Below are 15,680 nucleotides of genomic sequence, written 5' to 3'. Positions count from 1 at the left end.
TAACCCTTCACGAGAAGCAAGATGGCGTCTCAAGGCGAGCGGGAGCCGGGGGTATTAGAAATGTATATGTGTAGTAATGTAGAATCCATGGTCCAGGATGGAATCCCCGAGCAGGAAATGTTGATTGTGCAGGAACACGGACTCGCCCAACTGAACCCAGAACCTGAGGTGGGTGCGGCAGCGGCCGCGGTGTATGACACCTCCCCCCCCCTCTCCACCAAAACCCTTCCCCGACCCCTGCCGAAACGGCTCACCCAAGCGCACCCGACATGACCCAGCTATACACCATGCTGGCAAAAATGTATGCGGAAACGACAGCGAAGATGATTGCGAACATGAACAAGCAAATGGACGAAGTAAAAACGAAGATGGAAGCGAATATGAAAAACGAAATGAAAGGCATGAACGAAAAGATCGATGCGAGTACACAGCAAATGAAGGAAAGAACGAAAAAGCTGCGGGGTGAGACGCAGAACATGGGCCGATGCCGGCAGGCGGGCATGAAGGCCGTGACAAAGGAAATAATAATAGTTGAGACACCAGGCTTTACCAGGGAGGTAAAGGGTGAAGAGGTGACAGAGTTGGCAGAGACACGGGAGATAGAAAAAATAGAGGAAAGACTACACGAGGAAGACGGGGTAAGTGACGCGCACACACACGGAGGTAGTGGAGGACAATGGGGGTGAGCTGGCGGACTGGGTAGAGACCCAGTGCGAGCACCTGGATGGCCTCCTCCAGGAACGAGGGGAGGGAGTGTGCCCCCTTGAGGCGAGTCACGACCAGGTGAGTTCGGTCGTGCTTTGCGAGGTCGAGGGGAGGAGTGCTGTGGACAGGTGCACTGAGAGCTTGGGGGGTATAGAGGCCCCGGAGACCCTTGTGGGGACACGAATCCCCAGTGTGGTTGTCCCTGTGTGTGTGGTGCAAGGTGTGAGTGCGTCCCCGTGTGTGGAAGCGACCCCGTGTGTGAGTGGTGTGGTGGCGATGGTGCCAGAGTGCGTGCTTCCCAGCACGCCGGGTGTGGATGGGGCACCGTGTGTGAGTGAGGCCGTGTGTGTGAGTGAAACGGCCAGTATGAGTGAGGCACCACGTGTGAGTGGTGTGGTGGCGATGGTGCCGGAGTCCGTGCTTCCCAGCACGCCGTGTGTGGATGAGGCACGGAGTGTGAGTGAGGCACCGCGGGTTAGTGCCCCCGCGTGTGTGGGTGAGGCACCGTGTGTGGAAGAGACCGCGTGTGTGAGTGTCGTCGTGTGTATGAGTGAGGCACCGCGCGTGAGTGCCCCCGCGTGTGTAAGTAGTATGGTTTGTGTGAGTGGTGAGGAACCGTGCGTGAGTGAACGGCCGTGTGCAAGGTCGCTGGGTGCCAGGGAGACCGTGTGTGTGAGAGAGCGGTATGAGAGGGAGATGTCGGTTGGCATGCGGGAGCACGCAGCCGCGTCTCCCCGTGTGAATGTGATTGAGTGGACTGTGTGCGTCGAAACACGCAGGTATGCGTGGGTGGAATGGCGACGACGGCGACAGAGGAAAGAAAGCCGAGTAGCGGCTGCAGCTGTTTCGGAGACCGTGCCGGGTTCACCCAGCAGTGAGCACGCGGTTCGTGCTGTGCAACGCACGAGACCACCACGTGCTCGCTTGCGAGAGTGAAGTCCCGGTCCGGAAACGCACGCGGTGGATTTGCCGATCCCGCGGACGGACAAAGTTTAGGCAGGTAAACGGATTTGGACCGGACGGGTTCTCCACGCGATCGTGTGTGTTAAGCTCCAACGGGCAAAGCACATGTGTTCACGTGGGGCTTGTTTTTTTTTATGCGCACGGTGACGTCATGGCTGCACGTGGGGTTGGAATCCGGCAGGAGGGGTATCTCTGCCGGATGGTCCCGTCCAAGGAGGGACGAGGAACACGTGCAGCTGCATGACGTCACGGGCAGGTGCAAAGTGCGCGAGCTCTGAGTTGCCGCGCAGGTGCTGCGCATGAAAAAAAAAAAAAAAGAAGCAAGCCTCACTTTCGGGTGCACAGGATTCCTGGGCAAGGGGTGGAAGACCCCCTTGACCCTGGGCACAGGATGGGAAACTAGTTAGGGGGAAGGGTTAGCTTAGCTAGACCGACTCCATGGGGCAGGGGTAAGTCCTCATGGAGTCCGTGGAATGGATTAGTTAGAGGGATTGTAGCCAGATTTAGGTTGGGAAATAAAATGATTTATTTGAGAACAGTGACAGACAGTGAATGTGTAGAGGGGACGTAGTTTAGCTACGTAGTGTTAAAAGGAACGTGCTACTAGTTTAAGGGACGACGTGGGAGCACGAGTTAGTTAGGGGAGGTAGTTAGAAGGATGGCAGAGTTCAGCGGTGTGTGTATTGAAGAGTTGTGAGGTGAGTACTTGTTGAGTGAGTGAGGCCAGCGGGTCTGTGTGAGTGGAGTGAATGGGGAATGCATGGTGCGATGAGTGATTGGGGGGAGGAGTGACTCCCGCCCAAGGGACCCCGGGGTCAGTGTAGAGTGAGTTAGGGGGTTAGTTAAATTGAAAAATGGAGGTCGTTTTGCTGTTGGTGGGAAAGTAGGCTCGAAACCCATTTGGAGGGGTGCAGGAGCCCTGTTGACGGGCTTGGGAGCGTGGCTGCGAAAGGTGAGTATCGCTGAGTGGGTACCCCGGGCACCAGGCTAGTCGGCCGCGGTAGGACAAGGGCCCATGGGGGGTCGGGATAGAGTAGTGGGCACGGGTGCGCCTGCTTGGTGCGGGGGCCCGGGGCGCCATTAGCCGCGTGGGCAGTGTTGTGGGCACGGGTGACCCTCGGAAAGGGGCCCGGGAGGCCGGCCTGCCACGTGTGCGTTTCAGGGGAGGTGCCATGGGGGGCACTCCCCGGTGTTAGGGAGCTGGTAGGCTCGGAGGCAGTGTAGTGCCCGGGGGTGCCATAGCGGGAGATTCGGCAGAGGGTCGTACCTGCCAAAGGGAGCCACGTGTCCCAGCCAGGAGACCGTGTGAGGGCACGGAGAGAAAATTGGGGGGCGAGGCCCGAAATTGTGAGGACACCAACACAGGCGACGGGAATCTGGGTTGTTAGAACCAATAGTTTAAGCGAGAGGCGCTTGTTGAAAGCCCCGGGGTAGTTTAGCAGTTAAATGGTTAGGGTAGATTAGGAGATGTACCCCTCCGCACCATCCATCCCCTCGCTGTCGTTGTGGGCCGCTGGACCCACTTTGGGTTAGATCGCCGAACTCTGGGGAGGCCATTCTGAGGCTTCGTTGGGCCTCGACGCGGGACGTTAGCTCTCCCTTATTCCCCTCCGGGAAGGGAACGTAGGGGTTGGGAGTAGGCTAGGTGACAGGATAGGTTCGCCGAACAAGGACGATAAAGGGGGTTAGGGGACGATTTATAGTGGGGAAGTAAAAATAAAAACAACAAAAAAAATAAGTTGGGGCTAAATTGGGGTTTGACAAATTAAGGGAGTGGGTATGTACAGTGACAGGCAAAGGCGATAGTTGGGAGGGAGACAGGTAGGTAGGTCCGAGCCCGCCTTCCAAGTGGCCAGCACCACCGCACTCCCTCCACCAACCTCCACTGAACGGCAAAGGTTGGCCAGCTTCATCTGCTGGCTGCGTTGCTGCAAGGCAGAGGCCGGCCCACTTCATCGGCAGCTGTTGTTTTGCTGCAAGGCCTGTGCCGGCTGGATCGTCTGCAGCTGCTGTGCTGCAAGGCCTGTGCCATCGGCTGGCCGTGTTTGCTTCAAGGCCTGTGCCGGCCAGTTCATCTGCCCGCTATGTTTGCCTGCAGCGGCCTTCTTCTGCGGGCTGTGTTTGCCTGCTGCCTTTGCCATGCCATGCCCACTGCCCACGTTCACCAGCCCCGTTCAATTTTTGCTTTGCCCCCCCCCCCCTGTTCATTTCCATGTGCGCCAGGATCTGAAAGCAACAGTTTGCAAGCTGCAAGAACTGCCCTGTTGGCAGCTACAACACGGGCCTGCAGTGGCGGCCCGTGCACCGTGTTTGTGTTCATGCATCCATTCGTTGTGCTCATTGCGTGTGCCACTTGAGCTGGCACGGAGACTGCGTTGTGCGGCCCATGCACCGTTGTGGTTCACTGCGTTCAGTTCAAAAGGGAAGGCCTTGGACTGCGTGTGAGCAGCCAGCCACGTTCCCTGTCACCTGCATTGTTTGAGCCAGAGACTGCATGCGGGCAGCCTGGCTCCCTGCTAACTGCTTTCTTTTTGCAGAGTCAATGATCCTGGGCCATGGTTTAGTGTAAAATTTGTAAGTTAAGGTAAGATGTACTGTAAATATGAGTGCGCCCCCGGCATGTATGTCTTAGCGCCGGCAATTTTATTTAAGTCGTCCGTATGAGTGAGTTTGTTTAGATAGTTACGCAGCCCTCAGGTTATTTATTTTGGGGACACGAATACCATGAATGTCGCATTCAGGGATCCGTAGGTAAAGTGTACTAGGGGAAAACTACACATGATGGCACACGAAAATTTGACGACTCGGGACGAGTCTGTAAAAAGGGAAGGGGGTAGTGTTGTGGTTACCAGATTCGCAAACCACCATTCAGGTCCCTTAGGTGAGGTATCTCGGTAAGTGCATGTGTAGTTAGGCCCAAACCCGTTGTCTAGTGGGAATACATGTCATTTATACGTGCTGCGACTCTTCAGGATAGCCGTTTTTCTTTTACTATCTTTATTTTGGACCAACCGCCATGATCACAACCACAACATCAACCACCGACCACAACCACCGCTTCACCACAACCGCCACGACCTTCACGTCACACCTCGCAACCGTAGCATCGCCACCGTTCTTGCCCCGCTGTGGGTACCGGTGTTGGACTCATGCAGAACGCGCGTCGAACAGCGTGTACAAAATCACGGATTTTGTGCTTCAAAAACGGATCAAAAACGACACACGCCCACTTTTTGCCGTCCAATCGGTGAGCGAGGGGCGAATTGGCCCCGCCCCCAGAACGATCGATATATGCAAATTTGTGGATCAAAAAGCCTTCACGCCCACTTTTTCTCAGGCCAATGGGGAGCGAGGTGAAAGGTCAAAGGGAGGGGGTCAAAGGCGAAGTTACGGGGGGATAAAAGGACGGTGTTCGTCAGTCAGAGAACGAGAACGAGAACGAGAACGAGAAGGAGAAGGAGAAGGAGAACGAGAACGAGAAGGAGTCGGAACGGAGGGGACGAGTGTGGAAGTCTGGAGCCCGAAGCCTGCAGTGGCTGGAGAAGCTGAAGAGAGTCGGACGAGGGAGGGGGTGCTCGCGTCGGTGCCAGGAGCTGCACGCCCGAGGGAGGCCGGCAGCGCGACCTGGCCGAGGTGGAGACGCACACCAGGGATAATAAAGATCCTCTATACCCCGAGCATCAGCAACCCCCTCCTGTTTCCCCCCGCGCTGAGATAGTGCGACCAAGGGGGCCCCGTTCCCACCCCCTGCCAGGCACTGTCCACGAGGCCCGCGGGTTGCGGGGCCATCGCCGCTCCGCGTCTCATCACCAGACGGGTTGGCCCGACCCGGTCTCGGCCTCAGGCCTGCCTCATTCTTGAGGGTATTTCTTTTCCTTGGTTTTGGGTATGTGTTGTCGGCGCCGTCTGTGAAGTAGAATTGTGTAAGTGTTGCCGTGTGCTCGGTAGTCGGTATTAGCTCTGCACTGTGTTTTCACTTTTATGTTTGCTTTTTGTGTAAATGGAATTGTGTTTTCTTTTTTTTGTGTGCATTTGGTGGAATTGTATTTGTGTGCTTCCCGTGTGCCGCGAATAAATGTGCTTTATTGTTGAACTGTTCTCCCGCTTCGCTTCGTCTTTTCCCCCATTGAACCCTCATCTTGCTTCACGTAAAGGGTTGGTAGTGGGCTGAGTACGCCCGATAATTAATCGAACCGTCGAGGTCGACGATAACACCGCTCGGTTATTCTGATAGTACGGAACGGGTCGCTTAAGTGGCCCGTGTCCGAAGTCGACCTGCGGCGAGGTGCGATCGCCCGGTCTACCCTCCGCGTGGGTACTTAGGTAGTTCGAATTTGGCGAGCAACCCTATCCCACGCGGGGGCTGATTGGCTCGATCGCGGTGAGACCGAAAGGTCCACCCGTGACTGGTTCCCGGCGTTAGTCCGAGAGGGTCACGACTGGATTGTCCGTCCGGTGGGCGACGTGCTGCGATTCGAGTTACGTGGCCGTCAGCACGCCGGCGGGCGCGAAGACCGCAACAATATATATGCCAAGTTTCAGGACGTTTCGATGAAAACTGTAGGCTGTGAAACAAAAATGTCCACAAGAAGAAGATGAAGAACAACAATGTGAGTAAGACTTGGAGATCCTCCACGAGGATCTAAAAAATGGATCACGACGCATTTTGGGGGTCACAAGAAAGCCGCCGCTACTCGACTTCACAATCGCTCGACCGATCAATGCCGAGCTTCCCATCCAGTTAACGTCGACGACAATATGTATAGAGATCAGTGGTCCAATGCAGTAATGCTTTCTTCCTGCGAATGAAGCTCCTTATGTAAGAGAACTCATATTGAGGATAAGAAGATTGACGGTGCTTTGACGTGACAATTTTTTTTTTTTTGCACGTACGGCCACGCAAGTCCGGGCCCGCACTCGTAATAATAATGAGGAAATATAAGAAAAAGAATAAGAAACATTATTAATAATAAGAGCAATATGAAGAATAATAAGAAGAAAAGGAATAATAATAATTAGTAGAAAACCGAAAAGAAGAAGAAGAAATATAAGTACAACAACAACAACAGCAGCAAAAGCAACCTCAACTGAGGGAAGACGATTGGAGCAGCACTGTTGGCTTTTGCAGGCATGGTGAGCATGTCCAGGTTGTGGGCTGAACAACGTGTCGTTTTGATTTCACTCTGATGCATCTTGAAGCTTTAGTGGTCTTTGTGTCGTAGTTATTTAATTTGTCTACCCCGTCATGAAACTTTATATCTTGTTCTCTCATGTCGTCAGCCATCAAAACCTCTCGCTTACTGACGGTCTGTAGTATAAAGTTGAAACCGTAATGTTTAAACAGAGTTTCGAACCAACGCACAGAACTACGTGTATGTGTATGTGTACGTGTACGTGTACGTGTGTGTGTGCATGTGTGTGCACAACCACAACCGGTACGTTTTAAGTATGCCCACCTTGTGATTTCTCCTCACACCGAAAGGAACAAAGTTCATGTATTTGCTTTATTTATTATTATTTTTTTAACCATAATTTTTTAATCTATAATCGTGTAGATGTACCCTGTGCTTATATCGTTATCATTATTCAATCAGCCAAAACTACTCAAAAACATTTTCATTTCGAGCCTCCCACGATGCGCATCACAAACAGTTTCGTCACCTTTGAAGAAGAAGAAGAAGATTTTATGAGAAGAAGAAGCGCTTGTCATGATAAAAATTTTTTTCGTTGTCCTGAAGAAGAAGATTATATGAGAAGAAGAAGCGTTTGTCACGATAATAATTTTTTTCTTTGCCCTGATGAAGAAGATTATATGAGAAGAAGAAGCGTTTGTCACGATAATAATTTTTTTCTTTGCCCTGATGAAGAAGAAGATTATATGAGAAGAAGAAGCGTTTGTCACGATAATAATTTTTTTCTTTGCCCTGATGAAGAAGAAGATTATATGAGAAGAAGAAGCGTTTGTCACGATAATTTTCCGTTGCCCTGAACAAGATTATATGAGAAGAAGAAGCGTTTGTCACGATAATAATTTTTTCGTTGTCCTGAATAAGAGGAAGAAGAAGATTATATTAGAAGAAGAAGCATTTGTCACGATAATAATTTTTTTCGTGGCCTGAAGAAGAAGAAGAATATATGAGAAGAAGAAGCGTTTGTCACGATAATAATTTTTTCGTTGTCCTGAATAAGAGGAAGAAGAAGATTATATTAGAAGAAGAAGCATTTGTCACAATAATTTTTTTCGTGGCCTGAAGAAGAAGAAGAAGAAGAAGAAGAAGAATATATGAGAAGAAGAAGCGTTTGTCACGATAATAATTTCTTCGTTGCCCGATTCTAACGAAACTTGATACTGCACACCGCAGGCGAATGGTAGGTAAGGTGGCCGAAATTTTTTGCACGGTCGTGTACCGTTTTGGCTGTATTTTGGGAACATATATATATATATATATATATATATATATATATATATATATATATATATATATATATATATATATATATATATATATATATATATATATATATATATATATATATATATATATATATACATACATACATACATACAAGATGAGAGTTTTAGTAATATAGATTGGTTAGTCCTGTATGTTATTCTGTCTGGTTGTATGTCAATCGCCTACTGATCACAATTTTAAACCGATATTAACGAAACGTCACCACATGGTAGAGTTCGTCGTAAGCTTGACGCCTATTGTTTTTGAGGTCAAAAAGGTCAACGACTTTTTGTCAAATTCCGAAAACAAATTTTCATCGAATTGACTTGAAATTTCAAGAGAATTTGCATATCTGTTCATTGAATTCAACCACCAATTATTTGACGTCAACATAGGCCAAAAGGTCATCATAAACCAAAGGTCAACAACTTGGGTGGGATTTCTAAAATCCTCAATTTACATCTGATTAACTTGAAATTTGAAGAGGATTTATATTTGAGGTCACTGAATTCAACCAGCCAATTATTTTTCAGGTCAAATTCGTTTTATGGATTTCACAAGTACCGTGCTCTGCACGACGTATTATTTATTGCAAAATCGAAATTTTTTCAATTATATTGGTCAGTCGATTTTGTTATTCTGTCTGTTTGTTTATTTGTCAATCTCCTACAGGTCACAATTCTAAACCGATCATCATGAAACTTCACCAAGTTGTCGAAGTAGTCTCAACTGAGGAGCCTTGACCCTGAGGACAAAGGTCATCTTGAGATCAAATTTCTAAAATTGTTATTTTTCATCTGATTGACATGAAAGTTGAACAGGATTTGCAAAGTGCATCACTGAATTGAGAAACCAACTATTTGAGGTTAAAAGGTCAAAAAGTCAAATATCAACTCAAGGTCAACCTTCTAAAACAATTTCAATTTGAAAAATAATCAGTTTTCATCCGATTGACCTGAGCTTTGATTAAGATTGTCAATTTTAATCTTAATGAAATGGACAATTTCATGTATCTATGGCAACCTTTGGAGAGGGGGTGGATTTTGCAAGTATCGTGCTCTGCGCGACGTCTTTTTCTTGTTTGTTTGTTTATTTGTGCGCAGGATGTCTCAATTTTTCGACGGATTCAGATGAAACTTGGTGGGCAGGCTGGGTGATTGACAAGGACGAACTGATCAGATTTTGATGAAGATCTGGATCTGTATACTCCAATTTTTAAAGTGACTGTTCACCATTGAGAGATAGGGCTAAACCGATATAAAGTATGATATCTCAAAAAGTTGTGGACGGAATCGGACGAAACTTGGTGGACACGTTTGGTATGAACAAGGAAGAATGGATCTGATTTTGGTGAAGATCTGAATCCATATCCGGATGCGAGAATCTTAATGTTTTAATTGATTCTTCAGCATTGGGAGATGGGGCTAAAAACTATACAGTATGTTGCATGATATTTCAAAAATATATTGGGCTCGATATGTTCTCCTGGATCAGGCATTTTATGGAGGAAGTATGCGCTCTACTGAGTGCCCTTCTAGTTGATTATTGTTATTTCTAACTATAATTTTTTTTTTGTTGAGATTATCAAGATGGTTTGACAAAACAATTTTTTTTGATAACATTTGGCATTAACTGAAGTTGCTGGAAATGTAATGCTAATTAATTTGGTTGATGAGCAAGACACTAACCATGTTCGTACAGGGCTAACAAAACAGCTCACAGGTTGTGCACTTGCCTTTTGAGCTGTCAAGTCTTGGTTCGATTCTCCACCCGACTATAAGCTCTTACGTTTGTCCTTTGCTGGCAGGACGTTTTATGAATGAGTGCACCATCCTTGGGATGGCCATTAAAATGGAGAGCACGTTATTGCCGGCACTCTGACTGAATTCCGAGAATTCCTGCCCTGATTGAACCTCTGGGTGATCAATGCAGCCACCTTTACTATAAGGTGCTCGGTGAAACCCTGCACATGACTGGGCATAAAGGATGGACGGGGAGCAGAAACCAGATACGGACTTCACAAAATGTCCCCAGGACTTGGAGGGAGGAGATTTTATATTTGAGTGTTCAGTCTTGAGATTAGCAAGATGATATTTTCTGACTTGCCTGAAAGGATAGACACACTTTTTTCAGCCTTAAGGAGTGACACAAAGTGCTCTCAATCAGGTCAGCCTTGCACGTTGAGTAATAGAGCTGCCTAACCACAACACCCTTACCACAGGATTCAGTGTACATGGGTCAAGCACATGATGGGATGGGAGAAGCCACTGACAGAGTCAGAGAAGGTAACTCAATGATTTAATACTTAAGGAGCACGATAATGCTCACGCGCCATTATGCTTATCATTTTTTACCGAGGAGTGTTATTAATTGCGTGGTGTCTGTGAATGTATTTTTGCGTAATTGTACATTTCTGTGTTTAGAAGAACTTATCTACTCCACTGTAGATGGACGGAGGTTATGCATTCACCCTTGTTTGTTGAGAGAGAGACAGAGACAGAGACAGAGACAGAGACAGACACCATACTCTGCGCAGAACGTTGGTGCTGCTTAAGTAGTCTCCTTGGCTATTGGACACAATCCTTTATTTATTTATTTTGTCATATATTTTCATTACGGATGCTTTCTGACAGTTCTGTGATTTTGAAAATTATTATTATTTTATTTTTTTTCCTGGTGTATCGGCTTCGATGTCCATTGGCACGAAAAATTTCTGCTTTCTACGTCAGCTGGAAGGAATCAATCTTTAATATTTGTGAGTGAGTCAGTGGTTATAATGAGCCCTATATACCATGTATTACATATATATATATATATATATATATATATATATATATATATATATATATATATATATATATATATATATATATATATATATTGTTACAGCTGTGGAAATTCGCAGACCACCATGAAGGACCTTAGATCAGTTATGATGATAAGTATATATGTAGTTAGATTTCCCCACTGTTGTTTAGAAGCAATTTCCGTGTTCACAGGGCTGCGATCCTTTGAGCTAGCCGTTTTTCTTTTGCTGTCGTTATTTTGGACCAATCATCCCCCAACAACCAAATCGCCACCACCAACAACGCCCCCAAACAACTACACCAAACCACCACCACCTTCACCCCCTTCACCTCCACAACCCCACCCCGCAAACATCGCCTCACCCCCACTCTCAAACGACGCCCGCCAACAACCAAATCGGCACCACCAAACCCTTCCCAAACCACCACAGCAAACTCCCACCACCTTCGCCTTTCAACCGAACGTCGTGCCATGGGTTGTGAATGGGATCCTTTCGAAGAAGAAATCGGATCAGGAATCATTTAAGCACACTTTACATCCATCCAATGGCTGAGCATCAGGTGGTGTAGCCCCGCCTCCAAACCCGCTGGGATCCACAAATTTACATATGCACTCCTCCCCCGGCCTATATAAGCGCGAGCACAATGCAGCTCACGGCAGTGTCGGTGGGGCAGAGTTGAGAGACGGAACTCGAAGCAGACGGGGGCCGATCGACGGAGAGGAAGGAGCTCGGAGCTCAGGTCGAAGTTGAGGGGCGAGGAGGGCGAGTTGCTAATTGGAGGAGGGCTCAGAGGTGAACCAGAGGGCTGAGTGGGGACCGCCGCCGGAGAAGGGGCGTAGTGGAGGCCACAGCCAGGAGGAGTTCGCCGGAGCCAGTGCGGTCCAGAGCGTCAACTTGTTGGACGGAGTGTCAGCAATTCCCCTCTCCCTTACCGAGCTCCGCGCTAAGAAAGCGCCGGTAACCCCGTCCGTTCCCCTCCCCAACCGTGGTGCCGATGGTGAAACACGTGCCTGCGTGAAGAACGCCGGAGAGAGCTCACCGGCCACGCCAGGGGCACGAAGCCAGGCGCAGCTTCGCTGACATCGCGGCTTGCCCGCCATCCCGCCACGAGGGCGCGGGTAAGACCCTTCGGACTCGTGGACCTGGCCGCTCATCCTAGTTCCACGTACATTTGGTCCACGGACCTGTCTGCCACCCTTGTCTTGGAGGGTGGCTTTTCTTTGCTTTTGTGTAAATGCATGTGGTGGCGCCGTCTTATAAGTGGAATTGTCTAAGTGTGCGTGTGAAATAAGACACTTCATTCGGTTGTAACTTTGCCTTTGCATGATTTCACTGGGTACGTGCATAATTTACTGTATGGCTGTAAATACGTGCCTTGTATGAGTGTGAAATAAATGTGCTTGTTGAACTGTTCCCCGTTTCGTTGTGTCCTTTCCCTTGTTTGAAAGTTCCATCTTGCATCACGGAAGGAATTGGTAGAAGGGTTTAAGCACCCAGTAAATAGAATCACATCCGTCGGGGTCAGCGATAACACCGCTCGGTTATCACTGAAGCACGGAACGGACCGCTTAAGCGGTTCGTGTCCTCGGCCGGCCAGCGGTGAAGTACGATCGCCCGGTTAACTACTCGCGCAGGTACTTAGGTAGGTCGAGTTTGGCGAACAACCCTATCCTGCGCGGGTGGCCGATTGGCACGATTGTGGTGTGGTCGAAAGACCCACCCGTGAAAAGCTCCTGGCGGTAGTTCCAAGGAGGGTCACAACTGAATTGTCCATTCCGGTCGGCGATGTGGTTGCGATTCGAGTTACGTGGCCGATCGCATGCCGGGCAGACCGAAATTCGTAACAATATATATATATATATATATATATATATATATATATATATATATATATATATATATATATATATATATATATTGTTGCGGTTTTCGCGCCCGCCGGCGTGCGACGGCCACGTAACTCGAATCGCGGCACGTCGCCCACCGGACGGACAATCCAGTCGTGACCCTCTCGGACTAACGCCGGGAACCAGTCACGGGTGGACCTTTCGGTCTCACCGCGATCGAGCCAATCAGCCCCCGCGTGGGATAGGGTTGCTCGCCAAATTCGAACTACCTAAGTACCCACGCGGAGGGTAGACCGGGCGATCGCACCTCGCCGCAGGTCGACTTCGGACACGGGCCACTTAAGCGACCCGTTCCGTACTATCAGAATAACCGAGCGGTGTTATCGTCGACCTCGACGGTTCGATTAATTATCGGGCGTACTCAGCCCACTACCAACCCTTTACGTGAAGCAAGATGAGGGTTCAATGGGGGAAAAGACGAAGCGAAGCGGGAGAACAGTTCAACAATAAAGCACATTTATTCGCGACGAACGGAAAGCACACAAATACAATTCCACCAAATGCACACAAAAAAGAAAACACAATTCCATTTACACAAAAAGCAAACAAAAAAGTGAAAACACAGTGCAGAGCTAATACCGACTACCGAGCACACGGCAACACTTATACAATTCTACTTCACAGACGGCGCCGACAACACATACCCAAAACCAAGGAAAAGAAATCCCCCAAGAATGGGGCAGGCCTGAGGCCGAGACCGGGTCGGGCCTACCCGTCTGGTGATGGGACGCGGAGCGGCGATGGCCCCGCAACCCGCGGGCCTCGTGGACAGTGCCTGGCAGGGGGGTGGGAAAAGGGGGCCCCCTTTGTCGCACTATCTCAGCGCGGGGGGAAACAGGAGGGGGTTGCTGATGCTCGGGGTATAGAGGATCTTTATTATATGCGACGAGCGTCTCCACCTCGGCCAGGTCGCGCTGTCGGCCTCCCTCGGGTGCAGCTTCCTGCACGACGCGAGCACCCCCTCGTCTGGTGTCGCCGCCTTTCCACAGCTCCGTCCCCTCCGTTCCGACTCCAACGCACACGACGAGCAGCTCCACCGCCCGCGAAGTCTTGACCCTCTGCTTCCGACTCTCCTCTTCTTGACTCTCCGACCGCCTCTGACTGACGAACACGGTCCTTTTATCCCCCCGTAACTTCGCCTTTGACCCCCTCCCTTTGACCTTTCACCTCGCTCCCCATTGGCCCGAGAAAAAGTGGGCGTGAAGGCTTTTTGATCCACAAATTTGCATATATCGATCGTTCTGGAGGCGGGGCCAAATCGCCGCTCGCTCACCGATTGGACGGCAAAAAGTGGGCGTGTGTCGTTTTTGATCCGTTTTTGAAGCAGAAAATCCGTGATTTTGTACACGCTGTTCGACGCGCGTCCTACACGAGTCCAGCATCGGTGCCCATGAGTGGCGCGAGATGACGGTGATGCGATGGTGGCGAGTTGTGACGGTAAAGGTCGTGGCGGTTGTGGTGAAGCGGTGGTTGTGGTCGGTGGTTGATGTTGTGGTTGTGATCATGGCGGTTGGTCCAAAATAAAGATAGTAAAAGAAAAACGGCTATCCTGAAGAGTCGCAGCTCGCATAAATGACATGTATTCCCACTAGACAACGGGTTTGGGCCTAACTACACATGCACTTACCGAGATACCTCACCTAAGGGACCTGAATGGTGGTTTGCGAATCTGGTAACCACAACACTACCCCCTTCCCTTTTTACAGACTCGTCCCGAGTCGTCAAATTTTCGTGTGCCATCATGTGTAGTTTTCCCCTAGTACATTTTACCTACGGATCCCTGAGTGCGACATTCATGGTATTCGTGTCCCCAAAATAAATAACCTGAGGGCTGCGTAACTACCTAAACAAACTCACTCACACGGACGACTTAAATAAAATTGCCGGCGCTAAGACATACATGCCGGGGGCGCACTCATATGTACAGTACATCTTAACCTTAACTTACAAATTTTACACTAAACCATGGCCCAGGATCATTGAACTCTGCAAAGAAAAGCAGTTAGCAGGGAGCCAGGCTGCCCACATGCAGTCTCTGACTCAAACAATGCAGGTGACAGGGAACGTGGCTGGCTGCTCACACGCAGTCCAAGGCCTCCCTTTTGAACTGAACGCAGTGAACCACAACGGTGCATGGGCTGCACAACGCAGTCTCCGTGCCAGCTCAAGTGGCACACGCAATGAACACAACGAATGGATGCATGAACGGTTTGAACTGAATGCAGTGAACCACAACGGTGCATGGGCTGCACAAACGCAGTCTCCGTGCCAGCTCAAGTGGCACACGCAATGAGCACAACGAATGGATGCATGAACGGTTTGAACTGAATGCATGAACCACAACGGTGCATGGGCTGCACAAACGCAGTCTCCGTGCCAGCTCAAGTGGCACACGCAATGAGCACAACGAATGGATGCATGGACACAAACACGGTGCACGGGCTGCCACTGCAGGCCCGTGTTGTAGCTGCCAACAGGGCAGTTCTCGCAGCTTGCAAACTGTTGCCTTGATCCTGGCGCACATGGAAATGAACAGGGGGGGCAAAGCAAAAATTGAACGGGGCTGGTGAACGTGGGCAGTGGGCATGGCATGGCAAAGGTGAGCAGGCAAACACAGCCCGCAGAAGAAGGCCGCTGCAGGCAAACACAGCCGGCAGATGAACTGGCCGGCACAGGCCTTGAAGAAAAAACAGCCAGCAGATGAACTGGCCGGCACAGGCCTTGAAGAAAAAACAGCCAGCAGATGAACTGGCCGGCACAGGCCTTGAAGTAACACAGCCAGCAGATGAAGCTGGCCAGCCTTTGCCGTTCAGTGGAGGTTGGTGGAGGGAGTGCGGTGGT

At 49.5% G+C, this 15,680-nt stretch overlaps 1 long non-coding RNA gene across 1 annotated transcript; it reads left to right on the top strand.

The window, feature by feature from the left end:
- The first annotated feature begins 2,843 nt into the window (after positions 1-2,843).
- Positions 2,844-10,899, top strand: LOC147024186 (uncharacterized). Its single transcript, XR_015058916.1, has 3 exons — positions 2,844-6,801; positions 8,796-8,880; positions 10,345-10,899. It is a non-coding gene; the product is annotated as an uncharacterized LOC147024186 (long non-coding RNA).
- Positions 10,900-15,680: the final 4,781 nt, after the last annotated feature.

Source organism: Eptatretus burgeri, chromosome 6 (genome assembly GCF_056783735.1).
Source record: "Eptatretus burgeri isolate ZD-2024b chromosome 6, Ebu_testis_v1, whole genome shotgun sequence".
Taxonomy (NCBI): Eukaryota; Metazoa; Chordata; class Myxini; order Myxiniformes; family Myxinidae; genus Eptatretus; species Eptatretus burgeri.
This window is presented reverse-complemented; position numbering and strand designations above follow the sequence as displayed.